Source organism: Thalassophryne amazonica, chromosome 9 (genome assembly GCF_902500255.1).
Source record: "Thalassophryne amazonica chromosome 9, fThaAma1.1, whole genome shotgun sequence".
Taxonomy (NCBI): Eukaryota; Metazoa; Chordata; class Actinopteri; order Batrachoidiformes; family Batrachoididae; genus Thalassophryne; species Thalassophryne amazonica.
Window position 1 is genome coordinate 60,566,545 of NC_047111.1, and position 20,019 is coordinate 60,586,563.

The 20,019-nt window shown below is 39.2% G+C and overlaps 1 long non-coding RNA gene across 1 annotated transcript; it reads right to left on the reverse strand.

Moving 5' to 3' along the window:
• Positions 1–6,778: 6,778 nt before the first annotated feature.
• On the reverse strand, positions 6,779–14,524 carry LOC117516547. The gene is made up of 3 exons (XR_004562461.1): positions 14,353–14,524; positions 12,252–12,256; positions 6,779–6,790 (listed from the first exon to the last, which is right to left on the reverse strand). It is a non-coding gene; the product is annotated as an uncharacterized LOC117516547 (long non-coding RNA).
• Between the last annotated feature and the right edge of the window lie 5,495 nt (positions 14,525–20,019).

The window sequence follows — 20,019 nt, forward strand, 5'->3', positions numbered from 1 at the left end:
TAATCTTTTTTTGTTTCCTAATTATTGTTAATAGTTTATTTTATATTTTTTGTATTTATGTTCTGATTCCTTTGTTTGCAATTTTAAAAAGCACCTGTATAAATAGTTTTTCTTTGCACAAGCATTTTTTATTCCCTTTGTCAGCCATGGTTTATTTACTCTTTTCTTACTAATTTCAATTAATTTACAATTTTTATTGTATGATTTCATCAATATTTTCATAAATGAGTTATATGCTACATTAACATCACTGACATAAACTTCTTCCCAGTTTTGATTTTTAAGGTCATATTTTAATGCCTCTAAGGCTTTTACTGACTTATCTCTTTAAAGTTTATATCAGTTTTTTTGTTGTACCTATTTTTATATTTAAATATTGAAAAAATTGGTAATGGTCGCTAATATCTGTCATGAAGATCCCATTCTTGATAATTTCATCTGTTCTGTTTGTAAATATATTATCAATTACCGTTGCACTTTGCGATGTAATTCTGGTTGGTTTTGTTATCAAGGGGAATAACCCCAAACTATACATTGTATTCACAAAATCACTTGATCTTTGGCAGCTGGAGCTTCTATGTTAATATTAAAGTCCCCACACATAAAAAGCGTTTTGTTTTTAATTTGATGGAATAATTCAATTATTTTATCTGTAAATTTCACAACACAAGAATCTGGTGCTCTGTATACACAACTAACTAAAATATTCTTAGATGTTTCATGTACAAGTTCCACTGTTACAATTTCTATGACATCATTCATAATTGTCATTTCTTCAACAATTGTACACATCAGATCTGTTTTTGTATACAGAGCAATACCACCGCCTTTTTTATATCTTCTGTTTACAAAATACAGCTCATATCCCTCCATTTGAACTTCATCCATGAGATCATCTTTAAGCCAAGATTCAGTGATTGCAACAATACTAAATCTATTTTTAAACTGATTTAAATAATCTTTTATTTGTGACATTTTACAATACAAGCTTCGACTGTTTATATGTATGAGTGACAGGGTATCTTCTGCAATTTTTTCACTATTCAGCTGTTCTACTGTATAATACTCACAACCAATCGTTTTTAAGTCAAATATACTTTCATCAATATTAGTGTCTATGTCATATATTTTATCCTCTGTTTCCATGTTTGATCTGATTTTTTGTTGGTCCAATTACCAACAGATGTTATATTTGATTGTCTATTCAGGTCTGTATTTCGTAAGGTCCTCCATGTTTTTGATTTGTATACCGTTTGTTCCTTCTTTCACTCTAATCCACACCCTACAATTCCAGACCCATGTAGCAACAATATGTTTCTGTTTTCTTAGTAGTCTTGCTTCCCTAGCAATATCTGCTAGGGAAGCAGGGAAGCTACATCTGTTTCAGTGTAGCTTGTCATAATCAAGTCGTATACTGGCACTTAGTAAAGGATCTTACAGAAATTTAAAAATGTCATTCATTTATGTTTTAAAATCTGATGTATTAATATCTGTTAAACGCCCCTTGTTGGATTTGGTACAAGTAGTTCTTGTACATTACCTCAATAGAGTCCTATAAACTGTATCATGAAAAACATTAAAAACAGCTCTGACACATGCCTATTGAAGTGTTTGCATCATTAGATAGTCTATCTACTTTAAACAGCTTTCCAGTCTGTAAATCAGTCAAGCTCATGAAGTCAGTGATAGTGGGGTCAAGCTTTCTAATTTCACTCTCAGGCACCTGTTGGAGTATGCTTTACTGTCATTAACGTGTTAACTTGATTGTTCACTTCTTGTGTTCCTGCAGAAAGGAGAAGTTGACATTTCAATGTGTCATCTGTGACATTTGCGGCTCAAAAAGAACAACAGACTTTTAGCCTAGTTGATATTTACTGGCAGCATGATGATGTAGTGGTTAGTATTCTTCCCTCACACCAAAAAGGTCCTGGGTTCAATACCCTGTTCCACTGAATGTGGAGTTTGCGTGTTCTCCCTGTGTCTGCATGGGTATTTTGGTTTTCTTCCTTGGCGACCCTGAACAAAAACGGGAGCAGCCAAATGGACAACAACAACAACATTTTGGTTTCCTTCCTCCTTATCAACATGTACATCAGGTGCTTTCTCTGTGTAGAGCTGCAGTTGCATCAGGAAGGGTATCTGGCATGAAATTGGTGCCAAAGACCATATAGTTCAGACTTCTATACCATTGTCACATGGGATCAGATGATTTGGAGATGAGTGATCCATTGTGGTGACCCCAAATGAACAGGAGCAGGCAAAAGAAATAAAAAAATGGTTAATATTTGTGATTTTAATGTTCTTTTCTCAGTGGTGATTTGATGTGCTTCTGCAACATCAATGGAGAGAGAGAAAGATCCTGCCCGGCAGAACGTTCCTGCAGCAACCACATGCGGCGTCTGTCAGAAACAGTGTGCATCAAGACTGGGCCTGTTCAGTCATCTCAGGGTCCATGCCCTCATCTTTGAATCAAGTAAGAGACTATCTTCCTTGCCATTTTGCCAGTTGAGTCTGGTACTTGTTTATACTTGGTTGGACTGGGACAATGCAGATCAAGTGTCTTGTCAAGGACACACAGGAAGCCAACACACCTGGAACCCCGGTCCTTTGGTTGGTATACCGAACCCTATACCACACAGCCACGGGCTCTGCAGTGTTCCCATTCCTGCAACAAAATATTTACACGTCAGCAAATTCAAAAATGCTAATTGCTTGAATGTGCATTTTCAGTTATCTGAATGTCTGAACTTTCTGTTCCAGGGAGTGAAGACATGGACAGACAGCACTGAAGCAACATTCAAGGCTGCAGCTTTGACCAAAAATTGTATCACAGGGAAGATAAGTGCTGAGTTACTGAGAGTCATTATCTGTCTGTGAAAAAAAAAAAAATGGAAATCAGGTGCAGGGTTTTTACAATGATATCATTTTATTCTTTTCTTTCTTTCTTTTTAATATTTATTTCATTCATTTAAAAGAAAAACAGAAAAGCAAAAAACAAAAGCACCACAATACCAGAATGAAAAGGAGCAGAAAGAAGAACAAGTCTTATGATTTCTGCCCCTTTTAACAATACAATCTTTCAATATACAGCATCATAGTCAACATTATTTAACAGATTGCATTTCTTTAACTTGTCACATACCACTGACCCATTTCATAATTATGACCAGAAATTAATAGATTACATCACTGACAGGTTACATTTAAACTTAAGACACTCCAAACATTATTAACAGTTTACTTTTTTTTTTTTGACTTTCTTGCAGCCCACTGACTTACTTCATAGTTTCATACTTACTTAATACATCTAATTTAATATGTTTTTTAAATAATTTAAGCGACCTTAATTCTTTAATTTCTTTATTAAGATTGTTCCATAATTTGACACCATTTACTGCAATACTCCTTTCCTTTACTTTGGTTCTAAATCTTGGTTTTTTAAAGACTTCTATTCCTTTCAATTTATAACTACTTACTCTTTTTTCAAACATATTTTGAATGTTTGTTGGTAAAGTATTTTTATTAACTTGGTACATCGTTTGTAATATTTTCAAATCAACTAAATCATGAAATTTAAGTACCCTATACTTAATAAACAATGGATTAGATGGATCTCTAAAACCACTGTTACTAATCACTTTTAAAGCTCTTTTCTGCAAAATAAATAAAGGTTGTATATAGGTTGTATATGTTGATCCCCAGATTTCTACACAGTAAGTTAAATATGGGACAATCAATGAATTGTACAATGTTAATAAACCATAACTATTTAATGAATATTTTACTTTATGCAAAACAGCAATGGCTTTCGCTATTTTTCCTTTTATGTAATTTATGTGTGACTTTCATGTAAGATCTTCATCAATCATGACTCCTAAAAATTTCATTTCTTTTACCCTTTGTATATCCATTCCATCTATTTGTAATGACACATTATTTTCTTTCGCTCTATCATTAAACAATATGAAATTTGTCTTATTAATATTTAGTGACAATCTGTTTATATCAAACCAATGTTTAACTTTTTCCAACTCTGTATTTATCACTTGTGCTACTTCCTGTATATCTGATCCAGAGTAAACAGCGTTGTATCATCAGCAAATAAAATGCTGCCAAGCACATTGGATACATTCACAAAATCATTGATATACAAAATAACAGTTTGGGTCCAAGTACCGATCCTTGTGGTACTCCATAAATAATGTTACACAATTCTGATTTGGTATTATTTATCTGAACAAACTGTTTTCTATTTTCTAAGTAGCTTTTACCCACTGATGTGCAACACCTCTTATTCCATATTGTTGTAACTTGTGGAGCAATCTTGAGTGGTCTATAACATCAAAGCCTTTTTCAGGTCAATAAAAATACTTACAAAATAATCCTTATTATCTATTGTTGTTGATATTTCTCTATTAGTTCCATAATTGCCATAGCTGGCGAATGTTTTGTTCTGAATCCACACTGAGCATTATTTAAAATATGATGTTTCTCAATAAATTTATCCAATCTTGTTACAAAAACTTTTTCCATAATTTTAGAAAACTGTGGAAGCAATGATACTGGCCTGTAATTAGAAAAATTATGTTTGTCTCCATTTTTATATAATGGGACTACCTTAGCAATTTTCATTTCATCTGGAAAAACCCCAGTTGACAGAGACAGATTACAAATATAAGTAAATGGTTCAATAACAATTTCTATTATACTTTTTACAGTCATCATGTCTAAATCTTCATGGTCAGTTGATCTTTTGCTTACACAGTTTTTTACAATATTTCTTATTTCATCTTTTTCCACATTGTCCAGGAAAATACTATTGACCGTATTTACCAATGTACATAATTTATCTTCTATTATTGGTTTATTTCCCACCAGACTTGACCCTACATTTGAAAATAATCATTAAACCCATTTGCAACTTCTTTTATATCATATATCTCTTTATTTTCCTTAACAAAGTAATTTGGAATAGTTTTCTTTCGTTCCATCACTATCAATCACACTTTTTATAATTCCCCCATGTTACCCTCATATTATCTTTACTCTTATTTAGTTTTCACTGTAATAATCTTTTTTTTTGTTTCCTAATTATTGGTTAATAGTTTATTTTTATATTTTTGTATTTATGTTCTGCTTCCTTTGTTTGCAATTTTAAAAAGCACCTGTATAAATAGTTTTTCTTTGCACAAGCATTTTTATTCCCTTTGTCAGCCATGGTTTATTTACTCTTTTCTTACTAATTTCAATTAATTTACAATTTTTATTGTATGATTTCATCAATATTTTCATAAATGAGTTATATGCTACATTAACATCACTGACATAAACTTCTTCCCAGTTTTGATTTTTAAGGTCATATTTTAATGCCTCTAAGGCTTTTACTGACTTATCTCTTTTAAAGTTTATATCAGTTTTTTGTTGTACCTATTTTTATATTTAAATATTGAAAAAATTGGTAAATGGTCGCTAATATCTGTCATGAAGATCCCATTCTTAATAATTTAATCTGTTCTGTTTGTAAATATATTATCAATTACCGTTGCACTTGCGATGTAATTCTGGTTGGTTTTGTTATCAAGGGGAATAACCCCAAACTATACATTGTATTCACAAAATCACTTAATCTTTGGCAGCTGGAGCTTTCTATGTTAATATTAAAGTCCCCACACATAAAAAGCGGTTTGTTTTTAATTTGATGGAATAATTCAATTATTTTATCTGTAAATTTCACAACACAAGAATCTGGTGCTCTGTATACACAACTAATTAAATATTCTTAGATGTTTCATGTACAAGTTCCACTGTTACAATTTCTATGACATCATTCATAATTGTCATTTCTTCAACAATTGTACACATCAGATCTGTTTTTGTATACAGAGCATACCACCGCCTTTTTTATATCTTCTGTTTACAAAATACAGCTCATATCCCTCCATTTGAACTTCATCCATGAGATCATCTTTAAGCCAAGATTCAGTGATTGCAACAATACTAAATCTATTTTTAAACTGATTTAAATAATCTTTTATTTGTGACATTTTACAATACAAGCTTCGACTGTTTATATGTATGAGTGACAGGGTATCTTCTGCAATTTTTTCACTATTCAGCTGTTCTACTGTATAATACTCACAACCAATCGTTTTTAAGTCAAATATACTTTCATCAATATTAGTGTCTATGTCATATATTTTATCCTCTGTTTCCATGTTTGATCTGATTTTTTGTTGGTCCAATACCAACAGATGTTATATTTGATTGTCTATTCAGGTCTGTATTTCGTAAGGTCCTCCATGTTTTTGATTTGTATACCGTTTGTTCCTTCTTTCACTCTAATCCACACCCTACAATTCCAGACCCATGTAGCAACAATATGTTTCTGTTTTCTTAGTAGTCTTGCTTCCCTAGCAATATCTGCATTTTTTTTTGTTAGATGCTCATTTATATAGACACTCGTTCCTTTCAAATTCTTTGCCTGTCTTAATAACTCATATTTATATTTTCTGCTTGTAAATCGTATAACAATGTTAGATAGTTTATTTTTTTCTATCTTTAGTTGGATAGTATAACAGTCTGATATTGTGTCTTGATGGATGACAACACCTTTTTGATATAAAAGTTTGTAACTTGTTGTTCCAATGTATTGTCTTTCTTCAGGTGGTGCATCCTCCCCACTGGTTCCCACCAGAATCCACCACCCTTGCATATGTCCGATGCCTTGTTCTAGTCCAGATATTATAACGTCATCTTTTCTAGTAAAATTGTCAAGTTCATCTACACGTTGCTCAAGTTTCTTAATGATCTTGTCCTTCTCTTTAACCAGATTTTGGAGTTCTTTAATTTCCACCATCAGTTTGTCTAGATTAGACATGTCTTTTGATATATGGTTAATGAGGTCTTTATCTCCTCTATAATCTTCCTCGAGTTATCTGTTTTCCTGGGTGGTGCCATGCCGACTGTCGTGGGCCTCAGTATGGCCACTATTGATTTACAAAACAATTCTCACCAGTAGCCTCCACCACCACAGGTCCGGTAGCCGCACCCCAACCTCCTCCCCGTTGCTAACCTTCGTTCACAGCGCCCCAGCCACGGTCGTAGCCGCCGCCAGCCCTGGCTGTAGCCGCTGCTAGCCCGCGGATGTAGCCGGACGCCTCGGGCCTGGATGTATCAACCATGATAAGGTGTTCTCAGAACAAACAGTGCTTGATGATATTGTAGATGCAATACATTGTGTTCAGGAGGATGAAACTTTACACATCAGGCTAACAATTCTCGTGAGCCATGCTCTGAGCATTTATAATGTATGACAAACTGCAGAAGATGATGGTCTGAGTCTTGTTTAAGAACTTCAGCAGCAGCAGTGTGATGGACTCAACACTTATGATTATTATTTTGGAAGGTGATCCGGATGTGGATCTAGATTCTGGAATCAACATTTCTGGATCAAGATTTCTCTTTATATAGGCTTTGAAGGATTACATCAAAACTACTTCACGATTCTCACCAAATCTGCCACCACAGATAGATATTAGGGCATGTGAAGATGCCACTGAGATGTTTGGAGGTGATCCGGTGTCGCCGACTGAACGGCCCCCTGTAAAAATTGGTCCGCCCTGTTTTCACTGCGCATGCGTCTGAGACTGACTCTGAGTCTGACTCTGTACACCCAAAGGGAGTAAAGTGATTATTAACCATGAAGATGACAAAAGTAAAACCTCTTAAATCATTCTAAAGCAGTTTTGAGCAGAAACGAGGTAGTTTTAAGCAGAAAAGAGGCAATAATTGGTGAATTGCTACTGACGTTCCAAAACGATCTGATCTGTCTTTATGATTAAATAATGCTGAATTAATGTGGAAATTATTGTTGTACAAAAGCTTCAGATATCTGTCACTGAGATAGATGATGACTGGAGTGCAGTTTGAAGCAGAAATGAGGTGACAATCTGCTGATGCTCAGAAATGACACATGCGCAGTGAAGGCAGGGTGGATTGATATTTAGGGGAAAAAATGGTAGTTGTGCGCACATCCAATCCTATGCCATGTGCGGATAATCATTCCAGATAGAAAAAAGGAAAATCTGCACACTTGAAACGTTGCTTTTTTAGTCAATAAATTTTTGGAAGCTTTTAAACCAGAGTGCGGATTTTCCCTCTTTTTCTATCTGATTTTTAGGGGGTACAGATCGGTTGGTGACACCGGATCTGGATCCGAATTTCACTTTATGTAGACTTTGAAGGATTACGTCGTAACTACTTCACGGATTCTCACCAAATTTGCACCACAGATACAGTTATATGCACAAGTTTGGGCATATCTGATGATTTCCATGATTTCCTTTATAAATCATTGGTTGTTTGGATCAGAAATTTCCATTAAATATATCATACAGCAAACAAACACAGTGATATTTGGGAAGTGAAATGAAGTTTATAGGATTCATAGAAAGTATGCAATAATTCTTTAAACAAAATTAGGCAGGTGCATAAATTTGGGCACCCCAACAGAAAAAAATACATCAATATTTAGTAGATCCTCCTTTTGCAGAAATAACAGCCTCTAAATGCTTTCTATAACTTCCAGTGAGAGTCTGGATTCTGGTTAAAGGTATTTAGGGCCATTCTTCTTTATAAAACATCTCAGGTTTGTTGGTTTCCGAGCACGGACAGCCAGCTTAAAATCACACCACAGATTTTCAATAATATTCAGGTCTGGGGACTGAGATAGCCATTCAAGAACATTGTACTTGTTCCTCTGCATGAATGCCTTTGTAGATTTTGAGCAGTGTTGTCTTGTTGAAAGATCCAGTCCCGGCGCAAGTTCAACTTTGTCACTGATCCATGAACATTGTTCTCAAGAATCTGCTGATATTAACTGGAATCCATGTGACCCTCAACTTTAACAAGATTCCCAGTACCTGCACTGGCCACACAGCCACACAGCATGATGGAACCACCTCCAAATTTTACTGTAGGTAGCAAGTGTTTTTTCTTGGAATGCTGTGTTCTTTTTCAGCCATGCATACCACCCCTTGTTATGTCCATATAACTCAGTTTTAATTTAATCAGTCCACAGCACCTTATTCCTCTGCATTACAGCATCATACAGCATCTCTTTTTGCAACGTGTGCTGTATAGTTGAACGATGCACAGAGACACTATCTGCAGCAAGATCATGTTAAAGTTGTTTGGAGCAGGTCTGTGGGTTGACTATGACTGTTCTCACTATCCTTTGCTTCAGCTTATCTGAGATTTTTCTTGGCCTGCCGCTTCGGGCCTTAACTAGTACTGTGCCTGCGGTCTTCCATTTCCTCACTATGTTCCTCACAATGGAAACTGGCAGCTGAAGTCTCTGAGATAGCTTTTTGTATCCTTCCTCTAAACCATGATGTTGAACAATCTTTGTTTTCAGGCCATTTGAGAGGTGTTTAGTGGCTCCCATGTTGGCACTCATTAGAAGAGATGCAAAGAGGGGAAACATTTGCAAATGACAAAAAGTGCATTTATGCACATGCCCAATTTTGTTTAAATAATTATTGCACACTTTCTGTAAATACTAGAAACTTCATTTCACTTCTCAAATATCAGTGTGTTCATTTGCTATATGATATATTTAACTGAAATTTCTCATCCAGACAACCAATGATTTATAAAGGAAAATCATGAAAATGATCAGGGGTGCCCAAACTTTTGCATGCAGCTGTAGATATTAGGGCATGGAAGACTCCAATGAATTTTGGAGGTGATCCGGATCTGTATTGGCGGACATGAGAAATCTCTGATTACTCTTGTTGGTATTACTTTGTTACTATTCTGAAACATCTGATGGATTATAGTGACTCCTGTGGACGCTTCCCCGCCCACTTGTTCTTTCTAAACAAATTTTAAAGCATGATTTTTTTTTTTTTTCCCAAACAATGTAATTGCAGGCCAGTAGAGCACTCAAAGTGTTGACTGCAAACAATGTTTTCAGCAGGGTTGCAGAAAAAGTGAATTTATGCTGACAGCACATCAGTGTTGACATTTGAGACACTTCAAGATGAAGTGTAACTTAGATTCAACTTCCTACAGATAAGAAGGTAATTAACAATAATGTAATTAGAGTTATAGCAAATTTTTAATGGTAGGCTAAAATATGGCCAAATTTTGCTGTTATTGTATGACTTACCATAGAATTACCTAAGGCTATGAAAGGCTGCTAAATTTTGTTTTCTGTGTGCATACAACATTATACATCATTTACAAAGTGGAGCAAGCTGGACCATTTGAGTGACAGTTGAAATTACTGCATCACTGGTCATTTGTTTTATGAAATTACATAGACAAGGAACTACGTTGCATTTCCCATCATGAGGTAATTTTTTGACAGAGATATGTGGTATTGTTCAGCAGTTCCTCTGTTTTGCAAAGCTGTTTAAATGATTAATGCATTCATTTGATACACTGATTAATTCATAGTTCAACAAAGTTCTCTCCTCTTCCTCACTGCTATATTATCTGAGTTCAAAGTAAGGTGGAGGGCACAGAGCAGTGTGGTCATATAATTAAGGATGTGCTTGAGCATTTTAGTCAAGGACTCGAATCATACTGCACCCATGCCCTGAAGGACTAGTAGCACCTGCTGAATTATTGTAGTACTGTGGAGTAGAGGGACAGAGAACTCACTGGAGTCTGAATCCTCCTTAATTTGAACTTGAAAAAGTAGGTTAAGGTCAACATCCTTTGAACTCATGTGAGAGGATTGTGAGGTGCACTTACAGTGCATTTGGGAAAGTATTCACAGCGCTTCACTTTTCCCACATTTTGTTACATTACAGCCTTATTCCAAAATGGAATAAATTCATTTTTTTCCCTCAAAATTGTGCTCACAACACTCCATAATGACAACATGAAAATGTATATATATATATATTGTTTTGCAAATTTATGAAAATAAAAAACTAAGAACTCACGTGTAAATAAGTATTCACACCCTTTGCTCAATACTTTGTTGATGCACCTTTGGCAGCAATTATAGCCTCAAGTCTTCTTGAATATGATGCCATAAGCTTGGTGCACCTATCTTTGGGCAGTTTTGTCCAATCTTCTTTGCAGCACCTCTCAAGCTCCATCATGTTGGATGGGGAGCATCAGCGCACAGCCATTTTCAGATCTCTCCACAGATGTTCAATTGAATTCAGGTCTGGGCTCTGGCTGGGCCACTCAAGGACATTCACGGAGTTGTCCTGAAGCCACTCCTTTGATAGGGTTAGGGCCATTGTCCTGCTGAAAGATGAACTAGTAAGGTCAAGAACCTCAATTTCATGACCATTCTCTGGCTAGTTTGTTTTGAGGATTGATTTGACTTCTATGGGCCTTTTATTAAAAAAAAGCCCCCAGGCCGCTCCCAAACATTCCAACTTTTTTTTAACTAGAAGACCAAATTGAAGATGGCTGCTGGCGCCATATTCAAAAATTCACTTTTGAACCAGAACACCTACAATCATGAATGAAGACACTTTGTTGGGTAAGTTGACCATGAGGATTCTGACATCATTTTTACATTATTACATCATTTGACCCAGAAATTCAAGATGGTCAGCATCCAGTAGCACAAAAATGTAACTTCTGAATGGGAGCACCTTGGATTATGAATGAACACATTATTTCATTGAAACTGAGGTGCTGATACAATTTCTAACAATTGAAGACTGATAGTCAAGGTCATGTATGAAGGTCAACGTCATTCAAAGGTCATTTTTGAGCTCACACATAATGGTCACAGATTTGAGGACGAGGGCCATATTGGCTACATGTACAATCCCATTGTTTAACACAATGAAGGTCTTGTTTGCTTTAACTAGGTACACTTGCCTTTCAAGTTAATTAGTTGTTCCATTTATCGTATAATTTCATATCACATACATCTGATTAGTAGTAAATGTAGTTGTAGTAGTAGATATTTGTTTCTTATTTTTCAGGGATTGGTATGAGTATCATCCAACTGCCATCCAAAAAAGTGAGCAGCCTTAATTTACCAGAAAACACAGCTGATGACTGGAATTGTGTGGGCAGGACAGAGTCATATTTAGATAATGCTCCTGTGAACTTCCTGTAATTGCCGTTGTTGGATGATTCACTATTCTATCACTAAGGTGGTTTAGGAAGGCCCTGTTTTGTTTGACGGTTTCATTATGTTTTGCCACTTGAATGCGAACACCTTCATTAATTGCATGTTCAACCCTGCCCTGGCAAACTTAACCTTGAACATGCACTCACATGTTCATTGCTCTTTTCATGCCTTTTATATGCCCGGTCAAAGTTAGACAGATCCCCAAAAGCCAATTTTGACCACCAGACAAGACATCTCTGAGATGGTTTCATCAAGAGGTATGACCAACAGTACATTTTATCCAATGACTGTCGAGTTTTGAGGCAATGAAAAAACTGTTCCATGCAGTACCATTGAAGTGAACAGACACTCGGCTTCTATGGGCAAATGTACTGACCATAGTCCATATAAGAAAACAATTTCTTGAAATCTATGACATTGACACTATGGGAATGTACAACCCCAATTCCAATGAAGTTGCGACGTTGTGTAAAATGTAAATAAAAACAAAATACAATGATTTGCAAATCCTCTTCAACCTATATTCAATTGAATACACCATAAAGACAAGATATTTAATGTTCAAACTGATAAACTTTGTTGTTTTTGTGCAAATATTTGCTCATTTTGAAATGGATGCCTGCAACACGTTTAAAAAAGTTGGGATGGAGCAACAAATGACTGGGAAAGTTGATGAATACTCAAAGAACACCTAATTGGAAACAGGCGAGTGTCATGATTAGGTATAAAAGGAGCATCCGCAAAAGGCTCAGCCATTCACAAGCAAAGATGGGGCGAGGATCACCACTATGTGAACAACTGCATGAAAAAAAATAGTCCAACAGTTTAAGAACAATGTTTCTCAATGTTCAATTGCAAGGAATTTAGGGATTCCATCATCTACTGTCCATAATATAATCAGAAGATTCAGAGAATCTGGAGAACTTTCTACACGTAAGCGGCAAGGCCGAAAACCAACATTGAATGCCCGTGACCTTCGATCCCTCAGGCAGCATTGCATTAAAAACTGACATCATTGTGTAAAGGAGCTTACCGCACGGGCTCAGGAACACTTCAGAAAACCATTGCCAGTTAACACAGTTCATCGCTACATCTACAAGTGCAAGTTAAAAGTCTACCATGCAAAGCAAAAGCCATACATCAACAACATCCAGAAACGCCGCCACCTTCTCTGGGCCCGAGCTCATTTGAAATGGACAGACATTGAGTCAGACACTGAGTCCACATTTCTAATTGTTTTTGGAAATCATGGACATTGTGTCCTCCAGACAAAAGAAGAAAATGACCATCCAGATTGTTACCAGTGCAAAGTTCAAAACCCAGCATCTGTGATGGTATGGGGTGTGTTAGTGCCCATGGCATGGGCAACTTACACATCTGTGATGGCACCATCATCCAGGTTTTGGAGCAACACATGCTGCCATCCAAGCAAAGTCTTTTTCAGGGACGTCCCTGCTTATTTCAGCAAGACAATGCCAAGCCACATTCTGCACATGTTACAACAGCGTGGCTTTGTAGTAATAGAGTGCGGGTACTAGACTGCAGTCCAGACCTGTCGCCCATTGCAAATGTGTGGGACATTATGAAGTGCAAAATACGACAACGGAGACCCCGGACTGTTGAACAACTGAAGTTGTACATCAAGCAAGAATGGAAAAGAATTCCACCTACAAAGCTTCAACAATTAGTGTCATCAGTTCCCAAACGCTTATTGAGTGTTGTTAGAAGGAAAGGTGATGTAACACAGTGGTAAACATACCACTGTCCCAGCTTTTTTGAAACATGTTGCAGGCATCCAAAATAAGCAAATACAACCCCTGGCAATAATTATGGAATCACCAGCCTCGGAGGATGTTCATTCAGTTGTTTAATTTTGTAGAAAAAAAGCAGATCACAGACATGACACAAAACTAAAGTCATTTCAAATGGCAACTTTCTGGCTTTAAGAAACACTATAAGAAATCAGGAAAAATAATTGTGGCAGTCAGTAACGGTTACTTTTTTAGACCAAGCAGAGGGAAAAAAAAAGGACTCACTCAATTCTCAGGAATAAATTATGGAATCACCCTGTAAATTTTCATCCCCAAAACTAACACCTGCATCAAATCAGATCTGCTCGTTAGTCTGCATCTAAAAAGGAGGTATATTCGTTGTGCACATTTCACAACATTAAATTGTTACTTTTTGGCTCATCTATTGACCGTTCATTTGCGCCCCCTGTTGTGGGTCCGTGTCACTACACTTTCACAACAGGATATCTCGGCCTTCAAAGTTCTCGTTTGAATATTTGCTACTACCTCCAAGATCTGCACCCGCGGCGGCTCCACCCGGGCCCGCGCCCTGGGCTTCCGTGCGCACCGCGGCGACCCTCCTACTCGTCGCGGCGTAGCCCCTCGGCCTCACCAACGCCCCCGCGACGTTCCAAGCCTTGGTTAACGACGTCTTGCAGGACTTCCTGCACCGATTCTTCTTCGTATATCTGGACGATATTCTCATCTTTTCTCCGGATCCTGAGACCCATGTCCAGCATGTACGTCAGGTCCTGCAGCGGTTGTTAGAGAACCGACTGTTTGTGAAGGGCGAGAAGTGCGAGTTTCACCGCACGTCTTTGTCCTTCCTGGGGTTTATCATCTCCTCTAACTCCGTCGCCCCTGATCCGGCCAAGGTTGCGGCGGTGAGAGATTGGCCCCAACCAACAAGCCGTAGGAAGCTGCAACAGTTCCTCGGCTTCGCTAATTTCTATAGGAGGTTCATTAAGGGCTACAGTTAGGTAGTTAGCCCCCTGACAGCCCTGACCTCTCCAAAAGTCCCCATCACCTGGTCGGATCGGTGCGAAGCCGCATTCAAGGAGTTGAAACGACGGTTCTCTACTGCGCCAGTTTTGGTGCAGCCCGACCCTAGCTGCCAGTTCATGGTTGAAGTGGACGCCTCTGACTCAGGGATAGGAGCCGTGCTGTCCCAGAGCGGAGAGACTGATAAGGTTCTTCACCCGTGTACCTACTTTTCACGCAGGTTGACCCCGGCTGAACGGAACTATGACGTCGGCAATCGAGAACTCCTTGCGGTGAAAGAGGCTCTTGAGGAGTGGAGACACCTGTTGGAGGGAGCGTCTGTGCCGTTCACGGTTTTCACTGACCATCGGAACCTGGAGTATATCAGGACCGCCAAGCGGCTGAACCCCAGGCAAGCCCGCTGGTCACTGTTCTTTGGGCGTTTTGACTTCCGGATCACCTATCGCCCCGGGACCAAGAACCAGAGGTCGGATGCCTTGTCCCGGGTACACGAAGAGGAGGTCAAAACTGCACTGTCGGATCCACCGGAGCCCATCCTGCCGGAGTCCACTATCGTGGCCACCCTCACCTGGGACGTGGAGAAGACCGTCCGGGAGGCCCTGGCACGGAGCCCGGGCCCAGGAACCGGTCCGAAGAACCGTTTATACGTCCCACCAGAGGCCAGAGCTGCAGTCTTAGACTTCTGTCACGGTTCAATCAATCAATCAATCAACTTTTTTCTTATATAGCGCCAAATCACAACAAACAGTTGCCCCAAGGCGCTCCATATTGTAAGGCAAGGCCATACAATAATTATGAAAAACCCCAACGGTCAAAACTACCCCCTATGAGCAAGCACTTGGCCACAGTGGGAAGGAAAAACTCCCTTTTAACAGGAAGAAAACTCCAGCAGAACCAGGCTCAGGGAGGGGCAGTCTTCTGCTGAGACTGGTTGGGGCTGAGGGAAAGAACCAGGAAAAAGACATGCCGAGAAGGGGGGCAGAGATCGATCAGTAATGATTAAATGCAGAGTGATGCATACGGAGCAAAAAGAGAAAGAAACAGTGCATCATGGGAACCCCCCCCCCACAGTCTACGTCTAAAGCAACATAACCAAGGGATGGTCCAGGGTCACCCGATCCAGCCCTAACTATAAGCCTTAGCGAAAAGGAAAGTTTTAAGCCTAATCTTAAAAGTAGAGAGGGTATCTGTCTCCCTGATCTGAATTGGGAGCTGGTTCCACAGGAGAGGAGCCTGAAAGCTGAAGGCTCTGCCTCCCATTCTACTCTTACAAACCCTAGGAACTACAAGTAAGCCCGCAGTCTGAGAGCGAAGCGCTCTAATGGGGTAATATGGTACTACGAGGTCCCTAAGATAAGATGGGACCTGATTATTCAAAACCTTATAAGTAAGAAGAAGAATTTTAAATTCTATTCTAGAATTAACAGGAAGCCAATGAAGAGAGGCCAACACGGGTGAGATATGCTCTCTCCTGCTAGTCCCCGTCAGTACTCTAGCTGCAGCATTCTGAACCAACTGAAGGCTTTTCAGGGAACTTTTAGGACAACCTGATAATAATGAATTACAATAGTCCAGCCTAGAGGAAATAAATGCATGAATTAGTTTTTCAGCATCACTCTGAGACAAGACCTTTCTGATTTTAGAGATATTGCGTAAATGCAAAAAGGCAGTCCTACATATTTGTTTAATATGCGCTTTGAATGACATATCCTGATCAAAAATGACTCCAAGATTTCTCACAGTATTACTAGAGATCAGGGAAATGCCATCCAGAGTAACGATCTGGTTAGACACCATGCTTCTAAGATTTGTGGGGCCAAGTACAATAACTTCAGTTTTATCTGAGTTTAAAAGCAGGAAATTAGAGGTCATCCATGTCTTTATGTCTGTAAGACAATCCTGCAGTTTAGCTAATTGGTGTGTATCCTCTGGCTTCATGGATAGATAAAGCTGGGTATCATCTGCGTAACAATGAAAATTTAAGCAATACTGTCTAATAATACTGCCTAAGGGAAGCATGTATAAAGTGAATAAAATTGGTCCTAGCACAGAACCTTGTGGAACTCCATAATTAACTTTAGTCTGTGAAGAAGATTCCCCATTTACATGAACAAACTGTAATCTATTAGACAAATATGATTCAAACCACCGCAGCGCAGTGCCTTTAATACCTATGACATGCTCTAATCTCTGTAATAAAATTTTATGGTCAACAGTATCAAAAGCAGCACTGAGGTCCAACAGAACAAGCACAGAGATAAGTCCACTGTCCAAAGTCATAAGAAGATCATTTGTAACCTTCACTAATGCTGTTTCTGTACTATGATGAATTCTAAAACCTGACTGAAACTCTTCAAATAGACCATTCCTCTGCAGGTGATCAGTTAGCTGTTTTACAACTACCCTCTCAAGAATCTTTGAGAGAAAAGGAAGGTTGGAGATTGGCCTATAATTAGCTAAGATAGCTGGGTCAAGTGATGGCTTTTTAAGTAATGGTTTAATTACTGCCACCTTAAAGGCCTGTGGTACATAACCAACTAACAAAGATAGATTGATCATATTTAAGATTGAAACATTAAATAATGGTAGGACTTCCTTGAGCAGCCTGGCAGGAATGGGGTCTAATAAACATGTTGATGGTTTGGATGAAGTAACTAATGAAAATAACTCAGACAGAACAATCGGAAAGAGTCTAACCAAATACCGGCATCACTGAAAGCAGCCAAAGATAACGATACATCTTTGGGATGGTTATGAGTAATTTTTTCTCTAATAGTCAAAATTTTGTTAGCAAAGAAAGTCATGAAGTCATTACTAGTTAAAGTTAATGGAATACTCAGCTCAATAGAGCTCTGACTCTTTGTCAGCCTGGCTACAGTGCTGAAAAGAAACCTGGGGTTGTTCTTATTTTCTTCAATTAGTGATGAGTAGAAAGATGTCCTAGCTTTACGGAGGGCTTTTTTATAGAGCAACAAACTCTTTTTCCAGGCTAAGTGAAGATCTTCTAAATTAGTGAGACGCCATTTCCTCTCCAACTTACGGGTTATCTGCTTTAAGCTACGAGTTTGTGAGTTATACCACGGAGTCAGACACTTCTGATTTAAAGCTCTCTTTTTCAGAGGAGCTACAGCATCCAAAGTTGTCTTCAATGAGGATGTAAAACTATTGACGAGATACTCTAACTCCCTTACAGAGTTTAGGTAGCTACTCTGCTCTGTGTTGGTATATGACATTAGAGAACATAAAGAAGGAATCATATCCGTAAAACCTAGTTACAGCGCTTTCTGAAAGACTTCTAGTGTAATGAAACTTATTCCCCACTGCAGGGTAGTCCATCAGGGTAAATGTAAATGTTATTAAAAAATGATCAGACAGAAGGGAGTTTTCAGGGAATACTGTTAAGTCTTCTATTTCCATACCATAAGTCAGAACAAGATCTAAAATATGATTAAAGTGGTGGGTGGACTCATTTACTTTTTGAGCAAAGCCGATAGAGTCTAATAATAGATTAAATGCAGTGTTGAGGCTGTCATTCTCAGCATCTGTGTGGATGTTAAAATCGCCCACTATAATTATCTTATCTGAGCTAAGCACTAAGTCAGACAAAAGGTCTGAAAATTCACAGAGAAACTCACAGTAACGACCAGGTGGACGATAGATAATAACAAATAAAACTGGTTTTTGGGACTTCCAATTTGGATGGACAAGACTAAGAGACAAGCTTTCAAATGAATTAAAGCTCTGTCTAGGTTTTTGATTAATTAATAAGCTGGAATGGAAGATTGCTGCTAATCCTCCGCCCCGGCCCGTGCTACGAGCATTCTGACAGTTAGTGTGACTCGGGGGTGTTGACTCATTTAAACTAACATATTCATCCTGCTGTAACCAGGTTTCTGTTAGGCAGAATAAATCAATACGTTGATCAATTATTATATCATTTACCAACAGGGACTTAGAAGAGAGAGACCTAATGTTTAATAGACCACATTTAACTGTTTTAGTCTGTGGTGCAATTGAAGGTGCTATATTATTTTTTCTTTTTGAATTTTTATGCTTAAATAGATTTTTGCTGGTTATTGGTGGTCTGGGAGCAGGCACCGTCTCTACGGGGATGGGGTATTGAGGGGATGGCAGGGGGAGAGAAGCTGCAGAGAGGTGTATAAGACCACAGCTCTGCCTCCTGGTCCCAACGCTAGACAGTCACAGTTTGGAGGATCCAAAAAAATTGGCCAGATTTCTAGAAATGAGAGCTGCTCCCTCTAAAGTGGGATGGATGCCGTCTCTCCTAACAAGACCAGGTTTTCCCCAGAAGCTTTGCCAATTATCAATGAAGCCCAAAGCTCTCCTGTCATCCAGGGGTGCGAAGGACCGTGGCAGTTGTCCGGCAGCACTTCTGGTGGGCGTCTATGGAGGCCGACGTTCGGGAGTATATCCAGGCCTGCACCACCTGTGCCAGGGGCAAGGCAGACCATAAAAGGTCCCAAGGACTTCTCCAGCCATTACCGGTGCCTCATCGCCCCTGGTCCCACATCGGCCTGGATTTCGTCACGGGCCTCCCGCCGTCCCAGGGCAACACCACCATCTTCACGATAGTGGACCGATTCTCCAAGGCGGCCCACTTCGTGGCCCTCCCGAAGCTCCCAACAGCCCAGGAGACAGCAGTACCTCCTCTTCTGGCGGCCCACACAACAGGACCCCCCCCTCAACGGGCGCCTCCTGGCGCCCGACCAGGTTTGTCGGGGTGTCAGCGGTAGAAGTCGGCCAGGAGGGCCAGATCCAGGATGAAGCTCCTCTTCACCCAGGAGCGTTCTTTGGGTCCATACCCTTCCCAGTCCACCAGATATTGGAACCCCCGGCCCATTCGATGGACGTCCAGGAGCCGGCTCCCCGTCAATGATCCGGGCAGGAGGCGGCGCCGGACCGGGAGCACAGAGGGGTGAGGTGTGGTGAGGTTTGATCCTGGAAACATGGAAGACCGGGTGGATCCGCAGTGAAGCTGGGAGCTGGAGCTTCACCGCGGCAGGGCTGAGGACTTTGAGGATACGGAAGGGGCCGATGAACCTGTCCATCAATTTTGGAGACTGTACTTGCAGGGGGATGTCCTTCGTTGAC